At 36.7% G+C, this 15,566-nt stretch overlaps 1 protein-coding gene across 5 annotated transcripts in view; it reads left to right on the top strand.

Annotated features, from left to right (window-relative positions):
* Positions 1–1,750, top strand: part of LOC107619149 (F-box/LRR-repeat protein 13) — a 3,636-nt gene extending 1,886 nt beyond the window's left edge. For 2 of the 5 annotated variants that reach the window (XM_016321386.2, XM_016321384.2), the window contains one exon: positions 1,402–1,750. The gene's annotated coding sequence lies outside the window, so the exon portion shown is untranslated. Of the gene's footprint in view, positions 1–1,050 lie in introns of all 5 variants that reach the window. The other 3 variants (XM_016321387.2, XM_016321385.2, XR_002353586.1) reach the window with 2 other exon arrangements.

Here is a 15,566-nt window from a genome sequence, read left to right as displayed (position 1 = left end):
AGACCGTAGACATGATACATTATAGAGCTCAATGGCGTCGTTTGGTTCATGTAGCCGACCTCACCTAGTGGGAGAAGGCTTTGTTATTGTTTGTTTGAAAGAGATGAAGACTGAATTTTTTTGCTCGAAAAGTTGAAACGAACATGCCGAGAACTAATTAAATCTTTGATATAACAATAACTTGAGAATCTTTTTCCCTAGTGAGTACTTAAAGGTAACTTTTCAGCATGCATGCTTATTTGTGATGGAGTATTGAACCACTTATGTCAAAATGTTATTGCAAATTGTTGACATACTTCTGTAGTTCTGTCTTGCAATGCTTTTGTTCTTCGAAGCACATCCAATGAAATTATAGGTAGCTAGCTCATAAATTAACCTGATGTCAATGGCATGATAATTAAAGAAAGAATAGATTGTGACTTTTTTTTTAACTTAAAAGTGCAGTTTCTTTACATTGCAGCGACATTACTAGCGCTATTAGTATATTGACTATCAAGTTTTGTGAAGTCTCATTGCATGAGAAATTGTAACGTACCTTGTATGGTTTAGGGGAAGGAAATGGAAAGTAAGGGGATTTCATTGTTGTAACTAACTCTGCCAGCTTGGCAGAGTAGTGGTATTGTATATAAGTTATGCGTACACCAAAAATCAGCCGTCAAATCAGTTACTCGTATAAAATACATATAGAAATACAATACACATTGAAAATGAGCAAAGCTACACATAGTGTGCACATAGAATTTTTGGTATATAAAATATAAGAATCATATTGGAAATTAGGCTGGACTGGATCCATAGGAGAGTAATAGGCTGTCTTATGCTCTTTGTATCTTCCCTTTCTCTGCATATTTCTTACTACATTCATTAATACATTTTCAGAGGCAAGGATGATATCTTAATAATATTGTTGAGCCCATCTGCTTCTATTCCATCTTCTTCTATTTTCTACTCTATTATCTGTTTTATCTTTTAGTTGAGCTGCAAAGGTACTAGGATCTTACAGAAATCTACAAGGATTACAAAATGTTTCTGCAAATTGTGTTTTGATAGACCTGCTCAGAGCTTTTGAAATAATCGGAAAAAACGGAGTAACTTGCTACAAGATTGACACAAAAACAAGCACGAGTTTCGTAAAATGTTTTTCAATGGAACATTTAGAAGTTGGCAATATAGTGAGATGCTGGTGCATATTAATTACGTAAGTTTTGCTAAATGAGTTTTATTTCAACATGCATTTATATCCAATTACATGTTGTGAAACTTGTGATCTTTCTTTCTTTCTTGTTTTGGCTTGGCTTGTTAGATATTATTATGAAGAACGTGTTGTACAAAAGAGGTAAATCTTGATTTGCATGGTCTTTTCATTTATCACTTCCTAATTTGTTTTGTTAAATGTTGCAGTTGTAGAAGGTAATAGAAGAACGTTTTCATTGAAGGAAGTAGAATTTCTCATAATCAATTAACTGGAGCAATACAATCAATCTGTAGCTTATTTATGTTGATTAGGTGTATGATATTATATTATGACCATGACCATAGTTGTAGGAGTAGTAATATTAAAACAAGAAATTCATGAAAGAATAGTGTTGAAATAGAAAACGGTTCATAGTTGTTCCTTAACAATGGGGAATTGACTAAGATAGAATAGTTGCTCCTTATAATTTACATGGCTATCATTATTTGATATGTACATAGCTCGCTTGCAATTGCAAGGAGCTTGTTCTAAATGTAATTCTTTTTTTTTTTCTGATTTTATTCGGGTTATTTGTCTTAGTCAACAGGGGTTATTTTTGTAGGGAAGAAAGAGGCTACAGCAACTCATCGTGAAAAAATCCTTGTTAAAGTTACTATTATTATTTCGATTGAATGTTGGAGTTATTAAACAGTTAAATTTCAAGTCAATTCATTTGCAGCATATCTTTAAAAAAATGTTATCTGCACAAAAGAATAAACTATTAAATTAGTTATTGTACGAGACTTTGTTGGTACGGATTGAGGGGAGGATCGAGGACTTGCCGGTCTTGTTGATGATGTGATCGGATTTTTGGAGTGGTGGGATAACACCTGCAAAGACACTCTGACACTCAAGTCAAAATAGATTTAAGAGGTATAAGTGAGGATTAGGAGTGTGTAATGTATCCGAGGGAGCATTTTGCTCCCTTTATATAGTTTTGTCTTGTTATCTTATCTTATCTTATTTGCTACAAATAAGAGAGGTATTTAGATTTAAATGTTGGTTGGTGATTGCCAACTAGTTTAGACCATAGAGAGGGTTTTGGGCCCAGGAGCCAGGTTGTTGTTGGACCGTTTTGGGGTACTCGGAGGCCAAGCCCAGAACAGTTGCTCTCGAAGCGTGAGGGTAAAATTGCTTAATATCTTCGCTAACATAGTTCATCTTTCTGTGAGTCGGGAGGTTGCGGACCTCGCCTAGGAAGGTGGAACATTGCCTTGCGTTTTCGAAGGTCCTTGGGTTCTCTGGTAGGCTGCTTTGACGTTTCTGTTATGGTTTACGAGTTCAGTTTCTTGTTTTATTCGGGACATCTAGAGTTAGCAAATGGGATCAAGGGCTGTTTCCACTTCTGTCTGTTACCTTTCTCGGTGGTGAGTTTTTGTCCGTTACGCTTTCCAAGTTGTTATAATGACGCTTAATGGAGGGGGAAGTTTGGATTTTCCATTTCTGCTCCTCGTCCCTCCGTATTTCCATTTGAAAGTTGAGGGTTTTATTTTTTCCCTTACTGTGACTACTCTCTCTTTACATTTTCTTTTATTGTTTTTCAACTTTGCATTGCATTTCTTGTGTTCGTTGCTACAATCGTCGCTTTCGTTCGGCTTCTGAGAATAGGTTGGTGTTTTTCATCTTCTCTTGTCATTTCGCACATTGTTTGCTTCTAGTTCCTCCTTTTGTGTGTTTCATTGCGTAGTAGTAGTAGAAAATAATGGGGGGTGCCACTGTTTTGGTATGGATTAGGTTTCAGTGGTTTTAGTGTAGGATTTGTATTCTTCTGTTTTCGGGGAGTGGGCTGACGGTGGTGCCCCCTTTGGCTATAGGTATGGTCTGGCGGAGACCCTAGGCTAGCGTGCCCATCTAACAGGCGGGAGGTATTCCTAAAGACTATTATTGTGTAACCTCTGATGTGTTGGGTACGCCCTCCCGACTTACAGAGGCGGATCTTCAGAAACTACGTGACGAGGGTGCAGTGTGCGCTGAGGGGGGGGGGAATGTTGAGCGTCAATATGAGTTGGCGCTCTCCAAGGAGAAATAGGGGGTTTGCTATATTAACCTTAATCCCCGTTGGTTTCCGACTTGACGTGGGTTTTACGAGTCCATGTCTACGAAGTTGGGAGTGTAGCTCCCTTTTTCCACATTCATCCAGACCCTCCTGAATCGGTCCTTGGTAGCGCCGTCTCAATTGCACCCGAATAGTTGGGCAGCCATCTGGACTTTCAAGTTGGTTTACGAATATTTGGAGCTTCTTGCTCGGGTGGAGGTCTTCTTGTTATTTTTTTTGTACTATCCCGATTAAGGAGGGGAGGCACAAGAAAGGCTATATGTCGTTCCGTGCTCAATCAAACCGACAGGTTTTTGGGTCGTTCGAGAATTCCTTCCATGGTTTTAAGGAGAAATATTTCAAAGTTCGTCCCACATAAGGACATCAATTTCAATGCTACTATGTTATGGGTGATTCAAGGTCGTGTCGGTCATACGTGATGCGGATTTTTCAAACCGCAAAACACCGGCAAGTTTTTGGCACTGTTGTCGAAGATTAATCGTGATTAACAAACTACCAATTAATTGATTACCTAGATTAGACCTTTTTACCTTTTATTTAGTTACTGTTTTTGTTTTATTTCTCCCTTGGGAATTCCCTTCGTCACTGTGAAGGGAGTTCCAATTTGATTTTCTTGTTGTTTTTGTATATGCAGAACGACAGGGATAAAAAACCTCTTCAATCCGATCCCGAGATTGAAAGAACTCTTTGATGACAAAGGAAACAAGCTAGATATCAAAGAGTTGAAGAAGAAATTGAAGAGGCAGTTGAAGAAAAGTTTGAAGTCAGCATGGCAGAGAATGCAAATCACAAAGCTAATGCTCCTAAACCTAGGAGGACCCTTGGATCTTTCACTACTCCTAATCCAGGGAGTTATGGAAGTAGCATTGCGACACCTACTGTTAATGCCAACAACTTTGAGTTGAAGCTCTAGCTTGTCACACTAGTGTAACAAAATTGTCAATTTAGTGGGAGCCTGCAGGAAGATCTTAACTTGTTCATCTCAAACTTCCTGCAAATTTGTGACACGGTCAAAACAAATGGCGTTCCGGCTGAGGTTTATCAGTTGTTGCTATTCTCTTTTGCTGTAAAGGATCGGGCTAAGTAGTGGCTGGATAATCAGTGCAAGGAGAGCATAACCACATGGGAGGACTTGGTCACTAAGTTCCTAACTAAATTTTCCCACCTCAGAGGTTAACCAAGCTCAAAACCGACATTCAGACTTTCCGACAGCATGAAGGAGAGCCCATTTATGAAGCTTGGGAGAGGTACAAAGAGATGCTGAGAAAGTGTCTGCCAGACATGTTTGCTGACTGGGTCCAACTTCAGATTTTTTATGACAGGATCACCCCAGCCTCATGGGTTTCATTGGATAATTCGGCTGGAGGATCTATGCATTTGAAGAAGACCACTGATGAAGCATTGGAGTTGATTGAAATGGTGGCCAACAATTAGTGCCTCTATTCCGAAAGATCAATGAGGAAGGGAGTTATGGAATTAGATGCCTTGGACACTCTGTTGGCTCAAAATAAAGTCATGTCACAACAAATCGATACAATTACTCAACAATTAGGAGGCATGCAAGTTTCAGCAGTGAATGCTCAAGAGACTCTTATGGCATGAGTAATAGACTACATCAAAGTGAAGGTTTGGAGTATGGACATTCTTCTTTGGAGCAATTATATTACATAGATAATCTTTCAAAGCCATCTCACAATGATTCCTTCTCCAAGACCTATAATCCTAGATGGAGAAATCACCCAAATTTTGGATGGAGAAATCAAGGTCAGAGGGGCAACAGTTTCAACAATAATCATCAACAAAACCACTTCCAATCTTAGCATAACCCCTTCAACCCCCATCAACACAACAGCCACCCTCTCAACCTTCAAAGTCACTCTCACCAACAACAATCACCTCTCACCCAACCATCTCAAGACTATCAAAGGCTCTCCAATCTTAAACTAGCCATGGCGAAACTCTCCCAAAATACATTCACATTCATGCAAGAAACTAGAGGTTTCATTGAGGAAACAAGGTCTAACTTCTAGAATTAAGGTGCCTCAATTAGAAAGTTAGAACAACAAATAGGCCAAATTACGCAAAAATTGGCGAAACCCACAAATGGCCTTTCCAATGACACAATTCCAAATCCAAGGGAAGAATGCAAAGCTATTTATCTGAGAAGTGAAAAGGTGGTGGAACAAGAGGACAAGGAGGAGACCGATGACCAACAAGGGAAAGAAGCAAAAGGGGACACCAATAGTCAAGTGGAGCACGTGACCCTCACCTCTTAAAAACACATAATTCAAGCTTCCAAAGATGCATCAAGAGAGAAGGTCCAAGTGCCAGAGTATAAGCCAAGAATTCCATATCATCAAAGGCTCCAAGGGGAAAACAAGGAGAATCAATACTCCAAATATTCGGAGATATTCAAGACACTGCACATAAACATTCACTTCATAGAAGCACTTGAACAAATGCCCTTGTATGCTAAATTCATGAAGGACTTATTGTCCAAGAAAAGATCCTTGAAGGAAGGCCAAACAGTGGTGATGACCAAAGAGTGTAGTGCAATTATTCAAAGGAACTTACCAATAAAGAAGAAAGATCCAGGGAGTTGTCAAATTTCCTGTACTATTGGCAATACCACCTTTGAGAGAGTATTATATGATTTGGGGGCAAGTATTAATTTGATGCCTCTCTTTGTGATGTAGAGGCAAAAAATTCAAGAGTTGAAACCCACAAAAATAGCTCTACAAATGGCAGACAAATCAATGAAGCATGCACATAGAATAGTTGAAAATATCTTGATTAAAGTGAAAAAATTCTTCCTCCCAATGAATTTTATTATTCTTGACATGAAAGAAGATGAGAATGCCTCCATCATTCTAAGAAGACCTTTCCAAGCCACTGAGAGAGCCCTCATTGATATTGAAAAAGGTGAATTAATGTTGAGAGTGCATGAGGAACATTTAGTTTTTTATGTTTTCAAGACCATGCATCACTCAAGTGATCAAGAGGATTGCAAGAAAGTTGACACCAAAGATCCAAACTTGAAGGAAGCATCTAATAAATCACTTTCAGGAGCTTTTTTTCCATGCTTGGAAAGAAAAGAAGAGAAATACAAAGTGCAGCAAGTTGGAAACTTATTTGAAACTAACAAGAGCTTGCAACCAAAGTCTCCCTTTGCAATCAACAAACCCTCCGACATTAATCCTAAGTTTGGTATTGGGTATGCATCAAATAAGGAGGAAGCTCCCAAAAAGAAAGTGTCAAAAGGGTAGAGGAACAAGAAAATTCCTACTGAAGATTTTTCACCAAGTGAAGTAGTGTTATCTCACCATCCATTATTGTCATATACTGTGAACAAAATTTTTTCCCTTGAGCATGTTGAGCTATTACATGAGGACACAAGGAGGAGATTCAAAGTGAGAGGGGAAGAGTTGAAGCATTATGATCACCCTCCACCTTAGCAAGGAACAACCGTCATGCTAGTGACGTTAAAGAAGCGCTTGTTGGTAACCCAACATTAGGTATTTTCTTTTCATACTTATTTTTATTTCGTATAAGGTTGTGTATGTGTTTCATAGATTAAGTTTGGTGTGCTACACCCACAGGACAATTGCACTTCACTGGGTACTTGGCCTAGTTTCACATTGATTATGTCACATTAAGTTTGGTGTTCTCACACTATGTTTGGTGTTGCCACACTTCACCTATGCAAAGTCCAACCCATGCAAATACATTAGCAACTTAGTTATTTTACTTTGTTTTAGCTTTCATTTTGTTTGTTTTAATTTAGTTTATTTTATTTGAATAAGCCTCTGCATTACTTGATTGCCTTCACTTGATCATCATGTTTATCCCTATTTCCATCACCTTTATTTTTTTCTTTGTTGCTTGAGGACAAGCAACCATTCTATGCTCGGTGTGGGAGGCTATGCTCTATATAGCCTTAGAGAAGATAAAGGCAACAACGATGATTAAGGTGGTATTATTTCCTTTAAGCTTCCAGCTTTCAATTCTTCTATTTACTTTTTATTCTATTTTTCTATTTTCATGTTTTCCTCATGCTTACTGAATTTATTACTTATGAAGTCCTATTAAGAACTGTAATCATATGAAAAAGAATTGCATAGACGGAGAAAAGTTGAATTTGACAAATAAAAATTCTCTGATGATAAGTGGTGGTGCACTAAGTGTGACGATAAGCTAAAAGGGATGATGATCTCGTATGAAAAGGAAGGATGATTTCTTATGAACATAAGATTTAGAAAGGTATTATGAGATCTCTAACAAAAAGAAAAGAATCATTGAACGTGAATTGAAAAAAAAAAACAAAAAGAAAGAGACAAAAGAAACAACAAAGAAAAATCAAGATAAAGATTAAAGATGGCAAAGCTCTAAGCATCAATGGTTAAAGAGCCCAACTTATGTGTCTGTGGTGTGATTGTCCAAGGATAGGGCTTGTGTAATTAGATCCGAGGGGTGCCTTATTGGTGTGAAAAATTAGAACTCGCACAACTTAACCGTCAAGTACACCAGGTCTTCCAAGTAATACCTCAAGTGAGTGAGGGTCGATCCCACGAGGATTGTCAGACTGAGCAAGCAATGGTTGTCCTGTTGGACTTAGTCAAGCACACAGTAAAGGTTGTTTGTAGGTGTAAAACGTATAAACAATAATAAGCAATTAAATAAGAAAAGCAATAAAAGGTTTGGTGTAAAACAATGATGAGAAAATAGTTAAGGTCTCGGAGATATTTAGCTTTCCGGATTAAAACGTCTTACCAACTATTTTAACAATGAGTGATTCATTCTATGGCAAATCATAAGTGATTAACCCTAATCTCTTAGTGATTTAATCTCCCCTAATCTTCATCAACCGCCACTTTCGTGGTCTCTCAATTCCGATTAGAGGGTTAAGTTCAGAAAACTAGTTTAATGACACAAAAACCCTAATTACCCAAAGCTAACAGGATTATATGTTACATATCCCAATTAGTTCATATAATTAGCAATTTAGGAAGAGTATTTTCGAGTTGTATCTCAAGCGAGATAACTCTCTCGAGATTCACAAGAGCTCATGTAGAAAAGGGTCATACTCTCGTTTCACTGATAAATCCACATTTCATGGTACTTATTTGCTCTAATTAGGTGGATTTTATCAACTTTTCCTACACTTATTCAATGAAATAGCATGGTTTTGTAAATTCTCCATAAATTGTGCTCAAAAGTGAAAACATGATTTTTAGGTCCTTAATTGATAAATATTATTTACTTTAATTTCATTTGATGCCTTGATGTATTTGTTGAGTGATTTCAGGCTTGTAAGGCAAAGAATGGATTGAAGGAATGAAGAAAAAAATATGTAAAAGTGGAGAATTCATGAAGAAATGGAGTTTGGAGCTTTTCAGCAAGTGTGCGCATGCACAAGTATGCGTGCGTATGCACAAGTGAGAGTCAGCAAGTGTGCACGCGCACAACTTTGTGTGTACGCACAAGTGGAAAAATCAGAAAGTGTGCGTGTGCGTACAGGTGCTAGCACGTGACCTCATTAATGCAATTCACTGGTTGCGAATTTTGGGCCCCTAAAACCCAATCAAACTCATTTCTGAAGCTATTTCAACCCTAACTCAAGTGGAAGCAAGGGCGGGAGCAATTAGGTTTAGCTTAGTATAATGTTGTAGGTCATTCTAGAGAGAGAAGCTCCTCCTTCTCTCTAGAATTTAGGTTTTCTTAGTTAATTTCTCTTTAATTTCAACCTTTAATTCTTGTTTTAATGTAGTTTCCTTTATGTTTTCATGATCTTTTATCTAGATCTTCTTTATTTCGCTTGTTATTTCCTTTATTTTGTGACTTTTATGTTATGAACACTATTGTTGACTTTAATTTCATTTAATACAAATTTATATTTTCATGTTATTATTGCTTTCTTTAGTTGTTATTATTATTTTCTTGCATTTGGTAGCTTAAGATTTTATTATTATTACAATTTAATATGCTTTTATTTTCATGAACTCCAAGTGTTTGATAAAAATGTTTGGCTTAGTTTTTCTTCACTCTTGGCATGGAATTGAGGACTTTGGTGACCCTTGAGTCATTGATGTCCATTCTTGATTGATATATTAGAGTAGTTAGTTGATTTGGTTTTCACTAACTCTAAGTCTCCAATTAATAAAGTTAACTAGGACTTGTGGATTGAAATCAATTATGTCTATTTGACTTATCCTCGATGTTAGGGTTGACTAAGTAGGATTAACTCTTCATAATCATCATATGTTTGTGGTCAATGGCTAGGATAGGTAACCTTGACTCTCAATCTCTCAATCCTTGCCAAGAGGTTTCTAGCACTTGAATTTCCATTCCTTTTGATTAATTGCCTTTAAATTTAATTGCTTTCATTTAATTCCTTGCATGTTTATTTACTTTCTTGCTATTTATATTACTTGCTTCTCTTGTCATCAAACCCCCATTCCCTCATAGCCAATAATATGACACTTCTATTGCAACTCCTAGGGAGAACAACCTAGGAATTAAAACTCCCGGTTATTTTGTGTTGATTGTGACAATTCTTGAATTAAACTTAGATTGAGAGTTAATTGTTGATTTAGACTATGCTTGCAACGAAATTCTATTTTGTAAAATTCTAATCATCAAGTTTTTGGTGCCATTACCGGGGAGTTACAATGTGTGCTATTTGTTAGCTATTGTAAATATGTCGATATGTAAATATCTTGCTTCTTTTTTATTGATTAGTTGCTTGATTTTGTTAGTTGTTAGGAGTTTGTTTGAATTGCTTCTTGACAGTTTTTGTTTTTATTTTCCCTCTTTTCTATGAATTCTCACCCTTTTGGCTTGGAGTTTGGTTGTTATGGAGTTGTAGGAAATGAGAACTTCAATGATGGAATGCATCATGAATTGTTGGATCAATTGAGTGAGGAGCTATATGCTTCTAGGTAACTGAAGAGTGAAACTCTCGCGCGATCTAGAATTTTCACAATTAAATTCGCGTTGTAAGTATAGCTTCTAGACCGACAAGAATTCCTTTCTTACAAAAGTTTGGTTGTCACAAGTAACAAAACCCAATAAAATTTATAACCGAAGTATTCAAACCTCGGGTCGTCTTCTCAAGGAATTGCAAGGAACTATGATTTATTATTGGTTATGTAAAAAGATATATTTTTGGGTTTTTGAAACAGGGAACAAGTAATTTAAATAACAAGAAAAATAAATTAATAATAATAAAATCTCTTGGCAAGGTATAAGAAATTGAGGTCCTATCCTAGTTATACTTATCAATTGTGATGAGAATTGGATTCTGCTCCCACTTTGATTAACCTCTAACTATAAAGGTAAGTTAAGTGGATGAATCAATCTGATTTCTCAGGTCCTAGTCAATTCCTAAGAAAAGACTAGAGTTATTGGAATTCAAATAAATCAGCAAAGAATTCCAATTTTTAATCAACAAGGAGTTTGATAACTCAAGTGTCTCCAATTAATTAACCAAAGCAAAAGAGGAATAAATCTTAAATTAAATTGAAAATGTCTATAACACAAATAAATCAAACCAATCTTAATTCTGAAATACCTCCAATTATATTAAATAGAACATTCAAATCTTAACATGGAAAAGTTCATAAGCCAATTTGGCAACATAAGTAATTAACAAGTAAAAGCATTAGAGTATCTGAAAGTAGAAGAGAAACATAAATTAAAGAACATTGTACCTGGAATGAAGAAATAACCATAAACTGAGAGGAATCCTAATCTTAAATCCTAAGAGAGAGGAGAGAACATCTCTCTCTAAAAACTACATCTAAAAACCTAAAATTATGTTAATATGAGTTGATAATTCATGAATGAATGGATTCTCCCGCTTTATAGCCTCTAATCTATGTTTTCTGGGCCGAAAACTGGGTCGAAAACAGCCCAGAAATCGCTGGAGAAGAAATCTGCCACGCTGATTTTCGTCATTGCGATGCATCCGCGTGGAGCATGCGTTCGCGTCACATAGATGTACGGCCACTATGGCAAATTATATATCAAATCGAAGTCCCGGACGTTAGCTTTCCATCGCAACTGGAACCGCATCATTTGGACCTCTGTAGCTCAAGTTATGACCATTTTAGTGCGAGAAGGTCAGGCTGACAGCTTTGCAGTTCCTTCAACTTCTTGTATTCCTTTCACTTTTGCATGCTTCTTTTCCATCCTCCAAACCATTCCTTCCCTGTAATCTCTGAAAACACTTAACACACATATCAAGGCATCGAATGGTATAAAGGGAGAATTAATATTAATAAAATTAAGGTCAAAGAAGCATGTTTTCAATCATAGCACAAAATCAGGAAGGAGAATGTAAAACATGCATTTTGTATGAACTAGTGTATGAAAGATTGATAAAATCCACTCAATTGAGCACAAGATAAACTATAAAATAGTGGTTTATCAACCTCCCCACACTTAAACAATAGCATGTCCTCATGCTAAGCTTAAGAGAACTAAAAGAGTGAAGGGGAATGGTAGAATGTATGAAATGCAACCTATGAATGCAACTAAATGCAGAATGCTTTTTTTCTACTTGGTTAAAAGTAAAAAATCCTTCAAGAACAAATATGAACTGGATTTCACTAATTCAAATAATAAAATAAAGTACAAGTAAACTTGCAGAAGAAAATGGCTTATGAAAGCCGGGAACAAAGAATCGAGCATCGAACCCTCACTGGAAGTGTATACACTCTAATCACTCAAGTGTTTACGGTTCGATTCTCTCAATTTTTTACTAATCTTGCTTTCTAAGGCTTGCTTTTCTTCTACCAATCAACAAAAATTTAATGCATAAATACACATATCAAGAGATCTTTTAAGGGTTGTAATGGGGTTAGGATCAAGGTAGGATTGTATTTGGCCAAGTGGACTAAAATCTGAATCCTTAATTAACTTAAACTTTCCACCTAACTTTAGACAATCCATGTAATCATAATACAACATCTAACTATCCATTAACCATTTTTTCCCACATATTCATGCATTCTAATTTCGAGTACAGTACATATGCATTGCTTTCACCACTTACTTTGGGGCATTTTGTCTCCTTTGTGCTTAATCGCTCTTTTTTTTTTCTTTTTCTCACTTCTTTTTTTTCTTTTTTTTTTCTTTTTTTTTTGTGTTTTATATATATATTTATATATATTTTTTTTTTTTTATTTTTTTTTTTTTTCCAAGCCCAATTTTCCCACACTTAAATCATAAGCACTCTCACTAGTCTAAGCTAACCAAGGATTCAAATTAAGGACATTATTGTTTTTCGCTTAGAGTTAATGATGTACTAAAGTAAAGAACAAAGGGGTATAATAGGCTCAACATTGGTTTGCAAAGGATAATGAAAGGTTAAGGCCATATGGGTATGTAAGCTTAGTGAAACAAAGGCCTCAATCATGTAAGTGCATGCATACATCAAACCATGGAAATATAGAATTAAACAAGACAAAGATCACAATTTTAGAGAGAAAAACACACACCAAAACTAAAATATTGGTTGATAAAATGCAACCAATCAAATAAGCTCAAAATCTCACAGGTTTTGTGTGTTCGAGCTCTAAACCATGTTCTAGTATAATATTCCTTCAAACAAGTTTTTCAGAAAGTTTAAGTCAAATTAGTGAAATACTATAAAAAGTTTCTTGAAAAAGAAAATATTACTTTAACCAAGTGGTAAAATATGCACAAAAATCAAACAAATATGCAATAAAAAATGCAACAATGAACTAACAAATAATAATATATTGGTGTTGAGAAGAAAATAACTAACCCATGGAGATCGTTATCGACCTCCCCACACTTAAAGATTGCACCGTCCTCGGTGCATGCTAAGATCTACAAGTGGACGGGTGTCTCCGCAGCTAGTGCTCTTGTTGTTCCTTTCCTTGTCGGTGGTTTGGGAGTAGCTTTCTTTTTACCTTTCTTGGTGGCCATCCTAAAAATGGAAAAAAGAAAGTAACATGTAAAGCTAAGGGTTCGAGCAAGGGAGCGAACATTATGGGTGGTAATCAATGCACTTTAAGGAGGGATGTTGTTAACACATGGTCTAGACTACATGTGAAAAGTTCATCAAAGGTAACATATCAAGTGCATGTGATGGCAATTGAATGCAAGATATTTATTGGCATCCTGGGAAAGGCATGAGTAGCATAGATCAAGCATTCAATGGCTAAGTTAGATTACCAAGTCATTCAAACTGACAATCTGTTTGTATTGACAATTAAATTAAATAAATAAAATATAAAAAGAGTTTTTGTGAAAAACAGGCATTAACGTAGTAGAATTGAGTAATTTAAAATAATGCACAATGCCATACGGATATTTTCACAAACACTTAGCATGCATGGTAAATATGTTGTGGAAAATATAAGATAGAACATGCAAGCAACCCTTTAAGGAAGTAATATTAATTGTCAAACAATATAAAAATCCATAAGAAAAATAAATAAATAATGACCCAAATAAATTTTCAACACCAATTAAAGGAATAAAAAGAAGGAAAAAGAAAATATGCATAATGAAAGTAATAAGAAAACATGAATAAAAGAAAAGGAATAATAAGGAAGAAGTAAAGAGGGAAGAAGAAAAGAACCTTGATAATGGATGTAAAAAGAAGAGAAAAAGGGAAAAGTAAAAAGTGAGAAAGAATAGAGAAGGAAGAAGAGAGAAGAAAGAAATAATAATAAGGGAAAACAAAAATAAGGATTTGGGGAAGAAAAGATCAAATATTTTGGCTGATGAAGATAATCTGTGCGCCGCATGCGACACAGACGCGTGGGTTACGTGGTCGCGTGGCATGTGAATTTGTCAAGTGACACGGACATGTGGGTCAAGCGGTCGCGTGACTTGAATTGTGCGAATGGCGCGAGAGCAGCTGCGCGTTCGCACGACTCTCTGTTTCAAACTCTTTTTGCCAAATTTTTAAGGTGACGCGATCGCGTGAATGGCGATGTTTAGAAAATGACGCGGCCGCATGGGGCACGCGGTCGCGTGATGTAACTGGTGCTTCTAGCATCAGTCCAACCCAGCTCCATCGTAACATGCTGCCATACACCTATTTACGTCGAATTTTTAGGGTCATGCGTTTGTGTGGGTGACGCGAACGCGTGGGAGGCCTATTTCGCAAACGACGCGAACGCGTCAGCGATGCGAACGCGTCAGCAACGCAGTCGCGTGATCATATTTGTGCCTAAGGCACGCCTCCAGCCACGCTTTCGCGTGACTCTCTACTTCTCTTCTCCTTGGTTTCTAATGTACTGTGACGCAGACGTGTCAGCGACGCTCGCGCGTCGCGTACAAAATTTTTTTTTCTTTTTCTTTTTTTTTTGAAATATGCAGTATGCAAATGCAAATGCAGGCTATATGCAGATGACTATGCAAAAATTATGAATGAACATGAATGAAAATAAAATAAAATAAAACTAAGAACAAAAAGGAAAGAATATACCATGGTGGGTTGTCTGCCACCTAGCACTTTTAGTTAAAGTCCTTAAGTTGGACATTTGGTGAGCTCCTTGTCATGGTGGCTTGTGCTTGTACTGATCCTTGAATCCCCACCAATGTTTGTGATTCCAATGGCCTCCGAGATCCCAAACTAGGCGCAGAAAGCCTTCAAGCAGGTTAAAGCAAGTGACAAGGCCCCAAGAGTGTTGATTTCTAGACTGAATTTCGGGGTCCCAGACTTTGCTTTTACACCCGTCTTCTTATTGATCATCATGATTCCATCCGGGTAGCAAGCAATCTGAATTCTCACTGAGGCATCCAAACAGCTTCCTAGACCCATAAAATTTAGTATTCTTCCAACCATGATACTTCAGTTTGGAGCATGCAACCATATTGAACCTTGCATGACAATTCTTACCACTAACCATCTCCCTCTTACTCTTATAGCCACAAAGAGCTCTAAGTTGACCATTTGTCTCAAGTAAACCATATTCAAGTGGGATGAGAAAGCTAAGGGATATGAATTTTACCCAATTGAATGTTATGAAGGATGATGATGACTTAGGCGGAGTGGTCTCCAATAACTTTGGCAATGTGATTTCAAGCTCCACTCCCTTGTGCTCTTTGACAACTTCTACCTCCTTGTAAGCTTCTTCAATATCAACCTCTTCCTCTTGGTAGCTTTCTTCCAATTTGATCTCTTCTTCGTTGTTCACCAAGGGCATGGGAGGTTGTGCTTCTTCTTCTTTAATTTCCATGTCAAGTCCAATGGGAGAGGATTCGAATGTAGATAAGAATTCATCAATGATTGAA

The sequence above is a fragment of the Arachis ipaensis genome, chromosome B09 (assembly GCF_000816755.2).
Source record: "Arachis ipaensis cultivar K30076 chromosome B09, Araip1.1, whole genome shotgun sequence".
NCBI classification, from domain to species: domain Eukaryota; kingdom Viridiplantae; phylum Streptophyta; class Magnoliopsida; order Fabales; family Fabaceae; genus Arachis; species Arachis ipaensis.
The sequence above is the reverse complement of the archived record's forward strand: the minus strand, read 5'-3'. Positions and strand labels throughout refer to the sequence as shown.